This window comes from Mesoplodon densirostris, chromosome 6, assembly GCF_025265405.1.
Source record: "Mesoplodon densirostris isolate mMesDen1 chromosome 6, mMesDen1 primary haplotype, whole genome shotgun sequence".
NCBI classification, from domain to species: Eukaryota; Metazoa; Chordata; class Mammalia; order Artiodactyla; family Ziphiidae; genus Mesoplodon; species Mesoplodon densirostris.
Window position 1 is genome coordinate 40,446,189 of NC_082666.1, and position 19,042 is coordinate 40,465,230.

The 19,042-nt window shown below is 42.4% G+C and overlaps 1 protein-coding gene across 5 annotated transcripts in view; it reads right to left on the bottom strand.

The window, feature by feature from the left end:
- AOPEP (aminopeptidase O (putative)) overlaps positions 1 to 19,042 on the bottom strand; it is a 382,430-nt gene that overhangs the window by 51,252 nt on the left and 312,136 nt on the right. The window lies entirely within an intron of this gene.

Genomic DNA, 19,042 nt, shown 5'->3' on the forward strand with positions numbered 1-19,042 from the left:
CAACCACGTCTTGATCAAATCTAAGAGCGATTCAAGTTAATAAGTAACATAACCCTACCACCTTTTTCATGGCTTTAATTATTACAGCCAGTAAAAAATATTCAGGCCATCCCTGTTTAGGGATGTTTTATTTACCCCTAAAGGCTAAAGTCTTCATTAAATGCAGAAGAGTTGTGTTCAATTCAACACATATGGTGAGATCACAGCCCAGTTTAATGTAATTTTTTAAGTGTCATTCCTCCTTCCCCCAAACACAGACCCACACACACATACACATGGACACTGAACACACAGTACTGCAATTACAATCTAGCTATATCAGATTTTACATTATTACATAACTGGTTTAAAAGACAGTCTTATTTCTGAATAGTTTCCCTTATTTTCTATTTTTCCAGCATGAATCAATCCTTCCATGAGGCCATTTCCTACAATGTTCAGAGGGCATGTTACTGCTGTTAACAGGGTAGGGTCTTCCTTTGCCCCCAAGTGTTTCATTCACATAGGTTAAACCTGGCTAAGTCTGAATGGCACAGGACCTTTTGGTTTGAGAAGTTTGACAAAGTGTCTATGTAGTAAAAGGAATGGGTAAGAGGCTGGAACAACCCACATGTCCACAAGATCAACACCATTATCTTCTTCTTTCATTGTGTAGAGACTTTGCCAGGGAACTGCCTGATTATGTTTTCCAGAGTTCACAGTTATATTTTCCAAAGGGAAACAAACAGCCATATCTTTCCAGATTAAACTCTTCACTGAGGAATGAAGTACAAGTCTTTACCATGTCTTACATTAGAAAAGCCATTTTTTCCGATCATTCCTCACTTAGATATGTTTTTTATATCTTTGGCTCTCATTTGGCATTACTGTCCATGGAGCCGAAATGGCATGAGGAGATGGGATCACTCACAATTAAGTCCCTGAACCCCTGCACGAGAAGGAGGCTGAGCTGCGGGGGGTTCTATTGTGCATGGCTTCCACCTCCATGAACATGCAAGCAGGAGAGGATGAGAAAGCCTGCAGCACCAACAGGTGGCTCCTGGAGCACGTGGTCAGAAATAAGTGAAGGAGAGGAGTGGGAAGAGGACACCTCCCTGCTCTCCTATTTAATCTCAGGGATGGAGACAGGATCTGGGGAAGAACTGCAGGCACTAGGAAGTAACCCAAGATGAAACACACCTGGGCCTGGCCCTCTGCCCTTTTTCCTTTGGAAAAAGGTGTTTATCATGTGGCTTTACAATGGTCTAAGGCTAGAGGCTAAACTTGGCTTTGTATTTGATCGCCAATTTTATTAGCAGAATTGCACATCATGATATACAGCCCTCCTTGGTCTCTAGTTCTCGGAAAACCATTCCTGGTAGCTATATAATTCTAAAGGGGGAAAATAAAATGCAGAATAAAAAGGCTTGGGCATTAAATTTTACAAAGCACAGGAAAGTAATGGCTGTTTGATTTCGTACGTTCCTATCAATGTAGGTGCAAGCCTGTGGGAAGGGGCTTGGGGAAGCAGAGCCCTCTGGTGAAGCTGTCGCCTCAAAGTCGCCTGACCCTGTGCTCCTCTCTCCCCTACTGAGGTCCTATGCTCTCCTCTTCTAGTTCCTCTTACGTGCCCCTAATGCTATTCTTATTATATTCCCAGAATTAAATTAAACTAAAATAGCATCTTTAACATGCTTTAGTTCTGTGGGAAAAGGAAATTATCCATCATGCAATAACTATAAAAAATTAACATCCTGAAAACTGTTTTTACAAAATCTGAAGAAGAAAAAAATGTCAGCAATCTTATTTAGTCTGCCATCACAAATCACTGCTCTTGACGATAAATAATGTCAGTGGCTATTGAAAAGATTTCTTAAAATCAGTAACATAAGAAATGAATGAACGACTGTATAAATAAAAAAGCATGATGCCCATAGCAGGGATAAACAAATTAGCAAACTCATAAGCTGTTTGTTTGTACAGCTTGCCCTAAAGCTTTTTTTTTTTTTTTTTTTTTTGCGGTATGCGGGCCTCTCACTGTTGTGGCCTCCCCCGTCGCGGAGCACAGGCTCCGGACGCGCAGGCTCAGCGGCCATGGCTCACGGGCCCAGCCGCTCCGCGGCATATGGGATCCTCCCAGACCGGGGCACGAACCCGTATCCCCTGCATCGGCAGGCGGACTCTCAACCACTTGCGCCACCAGGGAGGCCCTGCCCTAAAGCTTTTGAGAGAAGTATTTCTTAAGTAAAATGTTGTTGTTTTGCTGGTAAGATAGGACTTGCTTAAAACTGTGATTCTGTTTTTGGTGAAGCCATGAAAAATTAGCATTGAAGATAATCATGTAAAAATACATGAATTTGTTCATTGTTTCTATTCGTAGCAATGGTATATTACTGACTTATTATTCACAAAAATATCATTCTTAAACCCTGCCAATGTAATTTAGGTCACTTAATTTTTGTGCTATGAAAATAAAGAAGAGCTTGTGATCACTTCCTCTGAATACAAGTATAAAGGTAAAGATGGCAGGGTGTCTGGCTTCCTCATTACATGAGAGTTTTAAGCCCAGAGGCACCCAAAGACTTGTCTGCGGCCCAAAGGTTAGAACCCTGGTGCCAGCTCATCCCCAAAGCCCTGAACATTGTTATTACTAGATGGAACAAATCCAATTTTTAAAATCTTATCTCATACGTCTTATTTTTTATCCCCATAATATTATTTCTTTTGTTTTTGGACCTGTCTCAACTGATCCACATTGTTCAAGATGCAGACTCCAAAAGCATATAAAGTGGCCTGGCTGATCCCCTCCTAACCCTTCCTGCCATCACATTATTCAGTATTTAAAGGCATTGAACACATACCCACAGGTGTTCCATTTGACTTCTGTCCATCCACTGGGCCACAATAACCATTTTTTCAAACCTAGAGCTGGTCAGTTTTCCACGTGAACCTAAACAGTGCCTAGTTTAACAAGATCACTTAGACTGCCAAATTTACAGGCAACCATATTCAATCCACCTCGTTTATAAATTCGAACTCACCAAGGTTATCTTCAAGCCCAAATCTCCAATAGCAATATTAAGCCACCCCTGATGGTGGGACCGCTCCTATCATCTCCCTTCTTGTGGCAGGGGAGTCACTAATGAGCGCCTGCCCACCCAGAACTTGGACACTTAAATATTTGAGTCCAAAGAGCTTCTATAGGAAAAAATGACTGGTGGATACCAACAAAGCCAGTATTCATCTAGTACCCCTTCATGCACTGAGCGCTCTGCTGACAATAACAAGATCTACAACTTCTAAGAATTTTAATGCAGGACTAATTAAAAGTACAGGAAAAGAAATCTCTTCTCTTGCAGGGGACTTTGGAGGTAGAGTACCCATGATTTGCCTGTACTGTAAGAAGAGTCAGCATTTCACAACAAACAGAGTTATTTACAGCTGCTTTGTCTTCATTTTCTAGGTTTAACTACCAGAATCTTTAAATAGTCAGGTAGTTGCCTGGATTTGTTTGCTGTAGTTACTGAGGGCTGTGGCAAACAGAGGTTATATCATTAAGCTTTCTATAATTTTATTTGTTTTTTTAATTTTGGGGGGAGGGGTATATGTTTATATTCAGATTTAAAATTTGTGCAAGTTGCCTAGAAAACAAAGCACAGAAGCATTCACAGGCTGATGCATGCTAGATGGAAGCTGCTGGAAATAGTATGTTTCCCCAACTACACTCCAGGGTGGGCTCATTCCTATCTAGCCTGTGATTCAAGCTTGATGGTATCTAGTTTTCCAGAGAGTCTGGTTTAGTTATACCATCGCCATGGATAAAATGGGAGAGAAATCAGTGTGGTTTTTTGTCCTGCTTGAATGCACTTTATTCTTCAAGAAACTTGTGTCCCTCCTCCTGTATCAGGACAGTATGTGTAGCTTCAGATTTGGGAGATACAGGCCCAAGTGCATAGAACTTGTTTTGCATGCAGCGTGGATGGATAAATAGATGGAAGCTTTCTCACTCTAAAAGCATCTCCCACACTGAGAAACCTTCATCCAAGGAGTGCCATGTATTTCGTACAGGTCTGACGTGCCAACATTCCCCACCATGTCATCACACTCAGGGTCACATTTTGTAAATGGGGGCTCAGTCAGAAAGCCAGTCAGGATCACTGTATATCCGAAAGTGAAGCCAGATATTAACCCTTAGGAATTTCTTAGCTTGTCCTGCCAGGTACTAGGCTACACTATTTAAATAAATCACTTATAATGTTGCCATAGTTTTCAGGACTGATCACTTCCCTTCTCCAAGAGTGTCTGAAAGCACTCAGCTTTCAGCTGAAGAGGAATGAATAGAGCTTGTGAAGTTTCCTTTTTAGTTTAGCAAACTGGATAGTTAACTACTCCTAAAACGGTCTTTCCTCGGTTCTCCAGCAACCTCTTAGAAGAAACTGTGCCCAGAACAAAGGTTATGCTTTATTTACTCCACAAAATTAGGAGTGGAAAAGAAATGCGACTATACCAGGGGAAAAATGCAAGTTAAACTACTTGGAAAAACACCTGAATTCATCAAGCTCTGGTGCCCAAGACACTGCGTTTTTTTATATCATTATCTCAAACAATAAAACCCTGCACACCCTTTATAACCAAATGAGGCAATACTCTGACAACGACTTTAGGTGCCAAGGACAAAGATATTTTTCATGGTTATTTGTACAGACTATGATTTTCTATCAGCGAGCTCTAATCAGCTTTCTGGTTAAAATAACAAAGGATGACTTCTGGTTAAAATAAATACATACGGCTTCCCTGGTGGCGCAGTGGTTAAGAATCTGCCTGCCAATGCAGGGCACACGGGTTCGTGCCCCGGTCCGGGAGGATCCCACATGCCGTGGAGCGGCTGGGCCCGTGAGCCATGGCCGCTGAGCCTGCGCGTCCAGAGCCTGTGCTCCGCAACGGGAGAGGCCACAACAGTGAGAGGCCCGCGTACCGCAAAAAAATAAATAAATAAATACATAAAATAAAATAAAATAAAATAAATACATAATTCTTAAAATGGTTACAGGTTGTTAAAGAAAATCTTCCCCTCTTTAAGCCACAATAAAGGCTAAAAGGTGGACAAAAAATATGTTACTCCTGAAACTTCATAAAACAGTCACCTATAACTAAACTACCAACAATGCTCTGAGGTCTTTTCGGTAAAAAACTTCAAAAGCCTCTACGGGTTCTCCTACAGTTTTCATGCCCACTCTTACGCTGAAGACACCTCATACTTCTGTGATGTTCAAACTAAAAAGAAGCATATCTGCTTCGAATGAAAAGTCTAACAGATGTCACCACTTTCTGCAAGTGGCACACTGAGAACGCCTATCTTGCCAAATCGCAGTGAGCATCTGATCCCCTTAAAAGTTGAACGGGCAAGAGAAGACACTCGGGGCACTGACTGCTAGGACAAGCTTGTGGTCAGGCTGGAAGAACAAGATCACAGGGCTCCAAAACCCAGAGCCTCCACTAGGCTGACTTCAAGCCTAGTAACTCGAGGTCACATGTGGAACTCATGGCGACAGCTTTCTTCCATCTCAGTTATATCATGCCTGGTGACATTTGGAACAGAATACCATGTTTTCCCCACATTGAAAAAAAATTCCCTACCATTCTGACATCTGCTGAAAGGAATGCAATGCCAGATTTTTGTTTTTTAAGAGCAAGTAAATACATATTTTATTTTATGGCCAATATTTAAGATAATTAAGGAGTAAGGAAAGCTTTTTAAAAAAAGATTAAACACCTTTAAAAGGGATGAAAGACCTTCCCCCACCTTCCATTATGATTCTTGTCATTTTAAGGGTTGCTACTCTAAGGAATTTATTTAAAATTTAGAATTTTTTTCCATAGGCAAAGATTAAAAGAAAGTAGGACCAACTTCAAAAATAAAATCAAAAGATTTTATTTCCATATTTTCAAATAACTAAATTTTTTTAAGTGTCTCGAGAAATCAGTGGTAAGATCTTGAAAAAGCAAGCAAGGTCACTGGAAGATTGCAACTGGGCTCAACCTTAGGCTGAGAGAGATGTGCTCACACAGGATCATACATATGTACATCGTCATAAAGGAACGCAGAAATTCTTAAAGACATCTCAATCACTAGATAGAAAAAGTCTAGGAAGATTTAAAACACAAGTATTTGTATAACCCTTTGTATTCAAGAAAACTCAGTGCGACCAGCATCACAGGAGCCTCTCCTTGAGGTCTACAATCAGAACTCTCATGCTCATTTTCTAGGTGAAGCATCTGAAAGCACAAGGTAGGAGGCACGTCTGGGGGAATGAACTAAGAGGGGGTGGGTGCCTGCTTTTACTGACAGACAAGCTATGTCACAAGCAAGTTCTTTAAAAAATATTACCTGAATCTGGTGTCAAAGGAATTCCTATTTAAAAAAGAACAGCAAATCACCAATACAAAGGAAATTCCTTAGAGTTTTACTACTGCTTAGATATTCAAGGTATTCCAACTGGTCCTCAACTTGAGTCACATTGCTATCTCTGGTTAATGACTGTCCCTATGGGATGTAGAACAGGAGCAGATTTTTCAAATATGCCAACAATTAATGTCCAGTTTCAGGAGAAAATTGGTATGTGATTACTGTTAAAAATGTTTTCCTTCCAAGTTATTAAATGAAATGCTATGTTAGTATAGGATGTCTTCGCACTTCAATCCCAGGTTCATAATAACAAAACCAAATTGTATCAATCAATCCAATCCAGCCATTGGAGAGAATCACAGCAAGGCCTAGTTGTCAAGCTCCTCTTTCCAGAGGTCCATATTACAATACTGAAACAGTATCTGCTTTATCTGTGTGGCCCATGTCAAATCAAAGACAGTCAGCTGATCAGAACTGAAAGCATGATTGTTCCAACCATTTCTCCATTAAAAACACGAGGAGATTTACATCTTCCAAACAAGCGCCTTTAGCCCTTGGCTCTAAAAAGTGATGAGCCAAAGGAGGCCTCACAGGCCTCCAGTGTGTGGCTTAAGGACAAAATTATTAATACCCACATAGACTTTCAAGACTCGCTCGTCTTTGCTTTCAAACTGTTTCAACCTCACTCCTCATGCCATTTCCAACTCATTTATAATTTCCGAGTTATGAGGTGCATGGTCTCAAATTCTCTCATCTCTATGATCTGTGTCAGAACTCAATTTGCATTTTCCAGTTTTGTCCTTTGATACCCTGACGCTATTCTATCAAATCTACCTATTGTAAGGAAGGAGAAAATGGAGGGGAAAGGTATGTTTTAGTGGGTATCTGAATCTATTTTCCCTTGTCAAGGATCCCCTTTATGAAGACAAATGTCTAAGCTATTATCCAAAAGTATCGTTAAGAATAAAGTTTAAATAATCGCTGCTTCCATCTTGGCTTTCAGCATGAAATAAGAATACTGATTATGTTTCACATATATCTGAAAAATACAGCTTTCAAATATGTACCCTGAGAACAAAGTAACACGAATGTCAGGACTCAAAACCAAACTTCTAATAGAGGACAAAGTGGGGACATGGCCTCAACATGTCATTCAGAAAGCAGTTCTCTCATTCTTGATGGCTTCACTACACTAGCACAGCTGACAGCAAAACAGGGGCAGAGAACAGCACACAAAAATTTGAAGTCTCCGGGCCTCCCTGGTGGCGCAAGTGGTTGAGAGTCCGCCTGCCGATGCAGGGGACGCGGGTTCGTGCCCCGGTCTGGGAGGATCCCGTATGCCGCGGAGCGGCTGGGCCCGTGAGCCATGGCCGCTGAGCCTGCGCGTCCGGAGCCTGTGCTCCGCAACGGGAGAGGCCACAACAGTGAGAGGCCCGCGTACCGCAAAAAGAAAAAAAAAAAAAAAAAAAAATTTGAAGTCTCCATTTGGTTAAGCACATAATGTAATTTGATATTATAAATTTCTATTTACAGTATACCACATTTAATTGCTCACATATGGGATTTTGGGCATTTAACTTCTGGCTACACGACAGTCCCACTTCTGAAATGTCACAAAATAAATACAAAAAAAAAAACAGTACTGTGATTTGCTGAATCTTGCCAAAGACTCAATGTAAAGCTCATGTTTTTAAATGTCAAATAATTCCCATGTGATATTTTTGGTGAAAGGCATATTAACTAGGTTAAATTTATTATTAGTTATAGTGTCATATCATTAACCTAATATTTCATTTTCAAGAAGGAGGGCACTTTGAGTTATGGAACTGTACCTCCAGTAAATCTCTTTTAATATGAAGAATCACGGACCAATGGGGAGAGGACCACACACACGTAAGCCCATCAATTCTCCTGGTTTATCATAGCACCTATGGAAGAAAGTCGAGCTAAAGGAACATGATGGGGTGGAAGGAGAGGAAAACTGGACGAAGAGGTTCTGCAGGAGGGAAAGAGCCACCATGTGAGCTGCTGCAGGAACAAAAGATGAGAATGGAGACACACACTGGGCACCTGGAGGGTATGAGCACCTGGACTGACAGGTGGGAGGAGATACCAGCATTGGAAGAACAAAGGTATCAAAAGAAGAGGTGAAACGAGGACACACTAGGCTGGCACCTCCACTGTGCCAACCACTGGCCTCCATGACCCCAGCAGGAAAAAACTGCCTCGGAGACCAACAGCACCCAGTCGTGGGGCTATTCTTAGCTATCTGTGCTGGCTGAAGTCAACCACGTCAGGTGTACCTCCAGCTGCACTGTTTCCAATCTCCTTGGAAGTTACATGGGTACCCTAAAAATAGCCATTCTAAAATGAACTCTAGTGTTCTAGCACTTGGCCCAATATTAGAAAACCCTTATCCCCATTACACACACAAGCACACACACACCCCCACTCAGTAAAGACCTACGGGGAACCTTTCAGGGCAGCACATCCTACAAAATCAGCAATAAGGCACAGAAGTGGGAATAACTACAAATCACCCTGCCCTAACTTTATTCTGTTGTGTATTTACTGATCTCCTTCAGTGAATGTGCATTTATTCCTAACTAACACCTATCATTTACTAGTTATAAATAACTAGCCTCTGGTACTACTGAAATGTGCCAAAATGTGAAATGTGCCAAACCTGGGCCTCAGCGTGACCTACAGAGTAGCGATATGCTGAGAGAACATCAGTTCTTCTGACTAGTCCCATTGGACACCTAAGGTGAAGGTGAACATTGCCATCTTTCACTGGCCCTCCCAAACGACAGAGGAAAACATCTCTCAATTTCACCCTGCGGCTTTTCAATGGAAACACCTTTGAACAACAACTTACTTAAATGAGAACATACCTGAGAGGCACGTTTTAAAAACAGCGCTGCAGGGCCTGCCTCGTCTCCCCAGAGGCCAAGTCCACTCTGGTCCTGAAGGGACAGGCCTTCTGAGGGCCACGTGAGGCCTAACAGACCGTCAGGCCCAGAATGGCTACCCGGCACCTGCAGAACACCTGGCCAGCCCCAGCACTCTGAGAGGGCCAGGAGGTGTACCTACAGCTCTAGGAGGGGTGACCTGAAAGGAAAGCACACTATCAGCAGTTGGCCTCGGCTAGTCAGGGCCACTGGTGTTTTCTTGGACACACAGGACAGAGCATGTCTCCAGGCCTACTCCAAGTCACACCAGAGGTTTCCAGCCACCTCACATTAGTTTGATATCCTGGGACATATGCCTTCTGATCAGGCCCCTTTCCATGTTACGCTTAATACAACAAGATGAGAGAAACCACAAATTACAAAAAACTACAGGGGACTGAGCAACTTATTCATGCCCCCTATAAACACTGGAAAAAGATGTCTTTAACAGAAACATGTAATCAAAAGAAGGGGTGGGGTCAGTGGAACATCAAAGCCCCTCAGCTGTGGCGCACAGTCGACAAACTGGAGAATCCTCCAGATATATGGGACAAGTTGAAAGACGGGACAGACAGTATTCACTTGTCTGAATTGAGATACATTTGGAAAAGCGAATCTAAAATGACATGTTCCAGCGAGCGCTGAGGAAATGTATGTTCTAATTCTCCCACCCTCCAGCACTCCGGCTGAAAGAGGATGCACAGCTGAGCTTTAGCAGCTCTCTGGTGCCTTGTGGGAGTAAAACCCAAAAGTCCCTTTTGGTCTTCAGGAGCATGCAGTTCCAACCTCAAGCTCCACCTGTCGGCCACTGTCAGGGCATCAGCACAGAGCTGTGCTCCCGGTCTTTGATGGATGGCGAGGTTTCAATCAGGTATCAGCTCCTACAAAAAGCTGCTCTAAGGAACTTATTTCCTCCTCACATTAAAATGGAGACCTACCTGACATCACGTTCCGGTTCTCTGGGAACACGTGGAGCACGCCCAACACTTTCTGCTACGGGATATTGTGAGGGAAGGCGGCCTACTTAAGTTTCATGACATTCTTTTTAAACTAAAAAGAGCAGATGCATGAAGAACAAACACAGAGAGAAGCAATGACTCCATTTCATTTAAGTAAATACAGGTAGATGAAGAGAAATCTATTAATTGCCAAAATAATTAATGCTCTTCACCCACACGAATGTGCATTTGACATGCACTTTTATGTGCTAACACTACTGGGCTTGTGGGGTGCGTGTGTGCCTGCACATCCCAGAGATGAGCTGGGCACTGCAAACACCAGACTTTGCACTAGCCTGGGACCACACCTCGCCAGGAGCGGTTTTCACCAATGTAGAGAGCAAGATGGTCAGAAAAGCCAGCCAGTTGGAAGGTAAAACAAAAATACCAAAGAAGTAGCAAAGCATCAGAGTAATAACCCCTTTCAGGATTCAATTATGTGACTTTGAAGTTAAGACGATTTGCATTTTAATAAAAGCCAGAAAGCAGGAGATGGTTGTGTGACTGCATATTCCTTAGAAATAAATGGAGTATCGATTTCAGCATAACTCTTAAAGTAGGACAGAAAGAGCCTCACAGTTAATTGCTGAACAGAGGCTCATCTTCCATAATTTCCATATTGTGACTACAAGCTCAACACACAAGTCACAAGGTGAGCTGGTGGCATACCCTCAGATCTTGAAATGGATGTCAGTTTGATGCCCATTGAGAGAAGAGGAAAAACAGCACAGCTGCTGCCACTGTTTACACCGACTGTCACATACAGAGAGTCAAAGGTAAAAGGAGTCATCCACAAGCCCTCATTACCCAGTCCAACCATCCATTCATGAGACAGTGGTATCAGATTGCAGTCTGTATTTACAGAAGTTTACTCCAGTACACTGGGGATTGTTTTCAAACAGATTTGGTTAAGGTATACAAGTCCTGGGGAAAGCCAGGACTACAGCTGCAGTTAAATGCTGAATTCCAGTACTTGTCAGTCAAGTTACCTTTTAGGAAAAGTACAGATCTTTCCAAAAAGGCAGAATTTCAAAAATTGCTGAATTAAATTTTTTTAAAACAGTAACCTGAATGAACCACCTTTGAAGTCGCAAAGTAGAAGTGACAAATAAAAACATGCTCTCACTCTTTTTCAATAATTATTTTCACCAAAAGATTTAAACGACAAATACCAAAACATTAAGAGTAAGTAGCTCTCTGGATAACTGGATTACTGGTAGTTTTCAATGTTCTTCTTTACACCTTCTTAGATTTCCTAGATTTTCTCTAATCGACAGTATCACTTTTATAATGAGAAAGAAATGTTAATTTCCTTGGCTCATGGTTTGTTTGAAACTGGAAGGCGGGGACTAAATATGCTGAACTGAAATAAAAAGACAGGAAAGGTGCCACACCAGAAAACAAAACTTAGTTACCCTGTGCAGAAATTGGAACATACCACAGCTGCAACAGTCAACTTGCCATTCAATCTAGATTTTAACAATTTGAGCAACATGAACTGGTGTCCCCAGGGAGCCTACCCAAGCAGCCCAATTGGGCATGCTGTAGCCTATGCTGCCCTGTGGTAGCACTCAGATTTAATCAAGGCACTCTCAAAGGTATATGCTAATAAGGCTTAGTGGAAACTCAAGTTTTTATGTTAACAGTGGCTTGGTTATCACAAATGAAACCAAATTAAAATTAATTCCAACCTCCTGCCCCTGAGTAAACCTTTCTCAGGAGTTTTCATGCTATGGCTGAACTAACTTCTTTCCTCTTCACCGTGTCCCTGATAAGCTGCTGGAGAAGGTGCTTGTAATCACTGCAACGTCCAAAATATAAATAACAAATACAAGAAGGAGGAGAACGTTATTAGAAAATCTACAAACTTTGATCAGTGCTAAAACAGCCAGTAAAACGCCACGTCTCTCAAACGTGGCATGGCACGTGCTTGGCATGACACCAAGTGGCCTGGAGTGATGAACGGACGGCAGGTGTCCACAAGCTCAGGAGGGCACTGAGAGCCCAGGTGGGTGAAATGCAGCATGCAGGGAGAAGGGAGCTTACACCTGAGGGCTCCGACTAACTCTACGCTGCTAAGAAAACGCAGGCTGTGGAAGGGGCTGCTCTGGTGTGTAACAGGGCATGGCTCCTTGTCAGGCACACACACCGACAAAAAGGCAAAGGCCAGGAAAGTTGAGACTGGTAAAACGATTGAATGTCTGCATCTATGTAACACCCCTAAGGAATTCAGTAATGATATCATGAAGCCCAAGAGCTTAATTCTTCACTCTCATCTCTGCTCTATACCTCTCAACCACATCCCTTCTCAAAAGTACGTGGCTGGCCTCCTGACACCACTGTTTCCCCACTGAGAGGGCACATGGTGACAGGGATGATTCTGCATTGGTGAAGGCAGCCAAGTCTAGAAGGCCGCATCCTAGGGAATGTTACAGAACCCATTAGAGAATCGGTTTACAGAAAATGAGCACAGATCAATGACATGTAGCACCCCCGCCCCGTTACCAGGATGCTTTGTGCCATCTGCATCACCTGAGAGCTGCTACTGCCTCCTGTCATCTGTCGCATCCCTACTCACACACACGTGCGCACACACACACACACACACGATATTTCGGTAATATGAACCAAAAACCTATCGTAACTTGGAGCCCTGGCTCTCATGATAATACAAACAATGCCTCACTTTTAACACTATCTTGAAATTAATTTTTTTAAATTAATTTATTTATTTTTGGCTGCACTGGGTCTTCGTTGCTGCGCATGGGCTTTCTCTAGTTGCAGTGAGTGGGGGCTACTCTTCATTGTGGTGCGTGGGCTTCTCATTGCGGTGGCTTCTCTTGTTGCAGAGCTAGGCGCTCTAGGCATGCTGGCTTCAGCAGTTGTGGCACACAGGCTCAGTAGTTGTGGCGCCCAGGCTTAGCTGCTCCACAGCATGTGGGATCTTCCCGGACCAGGGCTTGAACCCATGTCCCCTGCATTGGCAGGTGGATTCTTAACCACCGTGCCACCAGGTAAGTCCTTGAAATGAAATTCTTAAATACCATAACTCACATAACACATATGATGCAGGGACCTTAACAGAATGCCTCATCTCTAACATAAAGGAATATTAAAAGGAAAGTGGGTCAGAATGCATTAATACGGATTTCAGTATTTCCAAGACTGAAGACCCTATAAGACATAATGAAGCAATGAGAGGCCTAGGGAATCCCCATAAACACACAGCTATTAACACAAACTGAAGTAGGTGTGAGGTGTAGTTACTCATACACAAAAGCATTCCCACTGATGACAAGATTTTCCAAAATGGCAAACAACTCTCGGGAAAATTCAACAAAATACAATCTTCCCAGATTTATCTGGCACTTACATTCCTAGATAATTCAGTAAATATTAAAACTGTGCATATAAAAGAGCTTCAAGGTTAAACATTAGACACAGGTTTTTCACCTGTGTAACTCTCTAGCGGACACCTGAAGACTGTGTGGAAGGCAGAATTAATTCCTTGCCATGCTGGAAACTGCTGCGCATTGCAGGCACAATGCTCCTGGACTGAGGCTGAGGCCACTAAAGGCCAGGAGCACCCCCAATCACTGTAACACCCACATCACCCCCATGGGGGTGATTCTGACCCAGGAGAACCACCTTTTCACCAAACTGCCCCCACAATGACAAAGTGCCTATGGAACCAGACTAACTCATGCAAATTGTGTCCAGTTGAGGTTCTCTCTTCAGCTATCCGATCATAAGAAAATCATCTCTGCCACTATTTCCCTCCCAGACTTCTGTCACTTGGTGCTTGGATGCCTCTCATCCTTTCCTCTTGTTAGGTCATGTGCCCTCCCTGAAGGGTATCATCTTTAAGCTGGTCATTGCTAAAACCCGCTTTGAACAATCACAAATTCAAAAGACAAATGGGCCTGTAACGAGTGTTCTGAGACTCATGCTTCTGCTCATACCCAAATAGTGGTCATGAACCTCACCCATGATGAAATGTGTATTTTACCAGAATGCTCGGTCATGACTGAGTGTATGACTTACTTAGAAAAATAAGTTTATTTGATAAGCTCACTGCCAAAATAAAGCATACCTGCAAATCCTAGAATAAACAAAATAATGAGCTACTTTCACCACTTGGTCTTGAACATGCACAGTAATCCCTGCCATGTCAAGTGATGTGATAAATTCTTCCTGTAAAACTTTTGTGAGATCTTTGGAAATAGCCCAGGTTCATACAAACATCCCTAGTTGCATTTTTAATAAAGAACCCTTAAAAGCTACCTAATTCTGTAAGCTAGAAACTTTACCATTTAATTATTTAAAGCACCATAAAACATGGTTCTATAGATACATGTGTCTACTCTATATTAAAACAGTGTATATAATCAGAAATATAAACTTACAACCTTTGATTTGAATAACAAGAGAAACTAAAAACAGAAAAGTGCAAAAAATAAAATCCCTTCTAAAAGTAAACTAATGTTTAGACAATTAACGTCATATTAATTATGATTAATTAACACACATACCTACACACACACCCCTCCATACTTTATATTAAGTTTATAAGAAAAAAACATAATTAAATGGAAAGTTGTCAAACTATTGCAAGCATGCCTGGTGGCAGAACCAAGAGATTAGAGAGAACAGAGTACCAAGGACTACAATTTTAGTTAACATGTGTTAACGATGCCTGAAAATTTGCAAAAAACTTAAAATTGTTCCTAGCTTTCTTCTGTGCAGAAGAATATAAAAAACGAGTCAAAGGTTAAGATTATTCCTTAAATATGGCCTGTGATAGGGATGTGGAGAAACTGGAACCCTCATACATCACTGGTAGGAAGGTAATATGGTGTAGCCGTTTTGGAAAACAATCTGGCAGGTTCTTAAAAAGTTAAACATAAATTTACTATATGACTTCTAGGTATCTACCCAAGAGAACTAAAAGCATATGTCCACACACACAGAAAAAAACACCCCCAAACACAATAAAAAACTCCACACATGTCCACACAAAAACTTGTGTGAGTCTTTAAAGATAGCCCCAAACCAGAAACAAGCCCCGATGTCCACCAACTGTGAATAGACAGACAAAAATGTGGTCCAACCACACAATGGAATACTGCTCAGGAATAAAAAGGAACAAACTACTGATACACACTACAATGTGGATGAACTTCAAAAACATTAAGCTAAGTGAAAGAAGGCAAACACGTAAAACCACATATTGAGTTATTCCACTGACATGAAATCCAGAAAAGGCAAACCTATGGTATAGAAAGAGAAAGTAGATTACTGGTTACCTAGGGATTGGGGAGGGGGTGAAATGGGGAGTGACTGCTAATTGTCACCAGGGATCTTTCTGGGATGATGTAAATGTTCTAAAACTGGATTCTGGGGATGACTGCACAACTTGGCAAATTTACTAAAAATCAGTGAATTGTACACTGACTTATATGGTATGTACATTACACCTTAAACAAGCAGTTTAAAACATATATATAGAGCTTCCCTGGTGGCGCAGTGGTTGAGAGTCCACCTGCCGATGCAGAGGACACGGGTTCGTGCCCCGGTCCGGGAGGATCCCACATGCCGCGGAGCAGCTGGGCCCGTGAGCCATGGCCGCTGAGCCTGCGTGTCCAGAGCCTGTGCTCCACAACGGGAGAGGCCACAGCAGTGAGAGGCCCGCGTACCGCAAAAAAAAAAAAAAAAAAAAAAATATATATATATATATACACACACACACACACACACACACACAGAGCCTACAGCTGAAGCCCTGCACAGCTACAAAGTGTTAAATCTGTGTTTTGGTTGTCCCTCTTACTTTCTTGACTCCAGAGTGGAAAAGATGACATCAGGCTATTAACATTATGAGAATGCAGAATTTTGCTATTCAATTTCCTCTTAAAGATAATAAAGGAGGATGAGGGGAGGGAATCATGCAGGGGGAGCAAATAAATCTGCTCTTTCCTCATTATGGAGTTCAAACCGGGTCACGGCCCTATTAGCTGGTAACCACGAGTAGCTTACTTATTACTGTGCACTGCCGGCTGGGGCAGTGCCGGGGTCTGGGAACAGAGTCCACCACCCTATGAACACAAGACCTTTGTAATGGGCAAAGCCAGGCCAGGCATTAGGCTACGCACGATAATGGACACGCTAAACAATTAGGAAATGAGAAACTATAGAAATTCTTATGTTTAGTTCACATATTAAAATCTAGCAAGAGGGAGGGTATATGGGGATATATGTATACATGTAGCTGATTCACTTTTATACAGCAGAAACTAACACAACATTGTAAAGCAATTATACCCCGATAAAGATGTTAAAAAGAAAAAAAAATCTAATACAAGCCACTTATCTCCCAAACCTCAAACTCAGGTTTTATTTGTTAAAATCAGTATCAACTTAATAATTTTACATACTCAAAAACCTTAATCTGGTAAAACAGGCACACCATGTATGATACCCTAAGACAACCTATGTTGCCTCCCCCCTCCCATCTCTTAAAGAGCCAACTTGCCAAGCACGTATTAAATAAACTCACTGCTTTACTCAGTCGGGCCTTACAGCCAATGTGCTCGCTCTGCTTGCAGACTCATGACGGGTCTCTTCGCAGCAGGACAAGGGACCGGATGGTACCGTTACTATGGACAAGGAGCGGGCTCTCTGGGGCCACGTCTGAGTGCTGTGAGCTGATAGTACTCACTGATGGAAGGCTGGAAGGGGCAGGGTGACAAGCATATGGAACAGCCCCTGCTGGAAAAAGGGTCATGAAAGAGCTAAGTGCAAGGATAAGCTAGTCAGAGTCTCTGTAGTTTTCTGACCATCCATAGCCAGGACACCAAGACTGCCCCTGCCACCTACTCACAGAAGTTCCCAGCTAGAAGCTGCAGCACATGTGCCATGTCCAGAAGACATGCATCTTAGGACCATCTCATACGTCCCTGTACAAAAGTTCCTGAATAGGAAAAAAAAAAATAGTAAGTACATAAGTGATAAGAGGACCAGTCTGATAGAAACGGCATGGAATTATTTTTAGTTGAAGTGGAAAGGATCTCATGAAAATGAAATGTTGTGGAAAAGAGTATTCAGGCAGGAAAAAGGAAATACTATATTTATCCCCTTCTCTCCCACCACTCTTGAGCATTTCCTCTACTTTGAGAAGAAAGCAATAAAACTGTTTTCCCTCTGCTCAGAGACACAGTGACTCACAGGCACCACTGTCATGGGGAACCCCACGCTTGGGCCCGGAGTACAGAAAAATACCACCTGACAGGGGTCACACATATATACGGCTGCACACTACTGCAGTGCTTGGGTGAGTGGCACCTCCCTGGCCTATGAAATCCTTCCAGCGGCTCTCACTGTTCTGCCTGGGAGGAAATGGGGAGAATGTTCCAGCGGCCTCCTCAGGGGCCCACACTGTCCCTGACTGCTTGTGAGCCTGCAGCTGAACTACTGCTCCCTGTCAACAGAGGTAAGAATATTCCAAGAATGCCAAGGACTAACAAAATGACCAGCACTGTTTTCTTATGATTCATTCCCCTCGTCCACATCCCACTTTCTCTCTCATTCCTTGATCTCTATTTAAAATAAACTTCACAGGGGAAAACTAGGCATCAGGTGAGTAAAAGCAGCTACCTGCATAATCTGATAGAGCTAGCTGGCTAATATAACATTCGACATGAAAATTATCCTGCATAAAAAAATACTTCCCTTCCCATAAAAAATTTAAGCATGCTCATAATTTAGAGGGCATGTGGAGCTTCAATCCTTAGCAACTAAAAAGCCAAAGTCAGTCTATAGGGTTTTGTCCAATGACCCTTTTAACTACTTGAAAATTGTATCTAATTATCAAATAATGTTATGGCTTATCAATAAAGACTTCTTCCTAAAAAAATATTGATCCTGGATTTACTTAAGCAAGGACATTCTGAGAAGCCTTTTTTAAATCACGCACAACCCATTACTCATAGTTGAGACAAACACTGGACCCATTTCTTCTGTGTCTGGGTGGGTTTCTATTAGTAAGTCACCACCTGGGGAAACTTACTATTCCAAGCCAGTTCTACATAAGAATAATAGTTATGGTAAACTCAGACATCTATAGTTACAGGGTGTGTGTATGGGGATATCTCAACACTTGTCTTTAAAAGCTTCCTGGAATTACATAGGGCTCAGGACACCAGCAAGCACTGTATTTCTTGATGGCCAGACTTTTTGCACATTGAGATCACTTTAACTAAGACCTGAACCCAAATCAATAAAACTGCTCTGATGATTTCAACTAAAATTCTCTTTGGAGGATCCCTGTGGAAACTTCCAACAGAATGGGACGTAGTATTTCCCTGAGGCAGAGTGGCCCCAAACAGCAGATTCCTGTGTCAGTTTGGGAAACAGGTGCACCTCTAGGCATGGCTGGGACCTGCCAGAGAAGTAATGGGGCTGCCTCCCTGGTCTTAACTCTGGGGATACTTCAGCTGGCCCATAGACACCAGGCTGATATTCCAAAATCATGCCCTTAGGGCCATTCTTCCCATGGCCACATTTCTTGGTCTATCCTATTGGTTCTCAGGGTTCCTTCTGTTCTCATTAATATACCACGGATGACAAATGACTTTAAACCCTGGTAACAGCATTGTAAAAGCCCATGACCACCAACATTAATAACTACTGCTGGTGAGCAGTGACGCGGT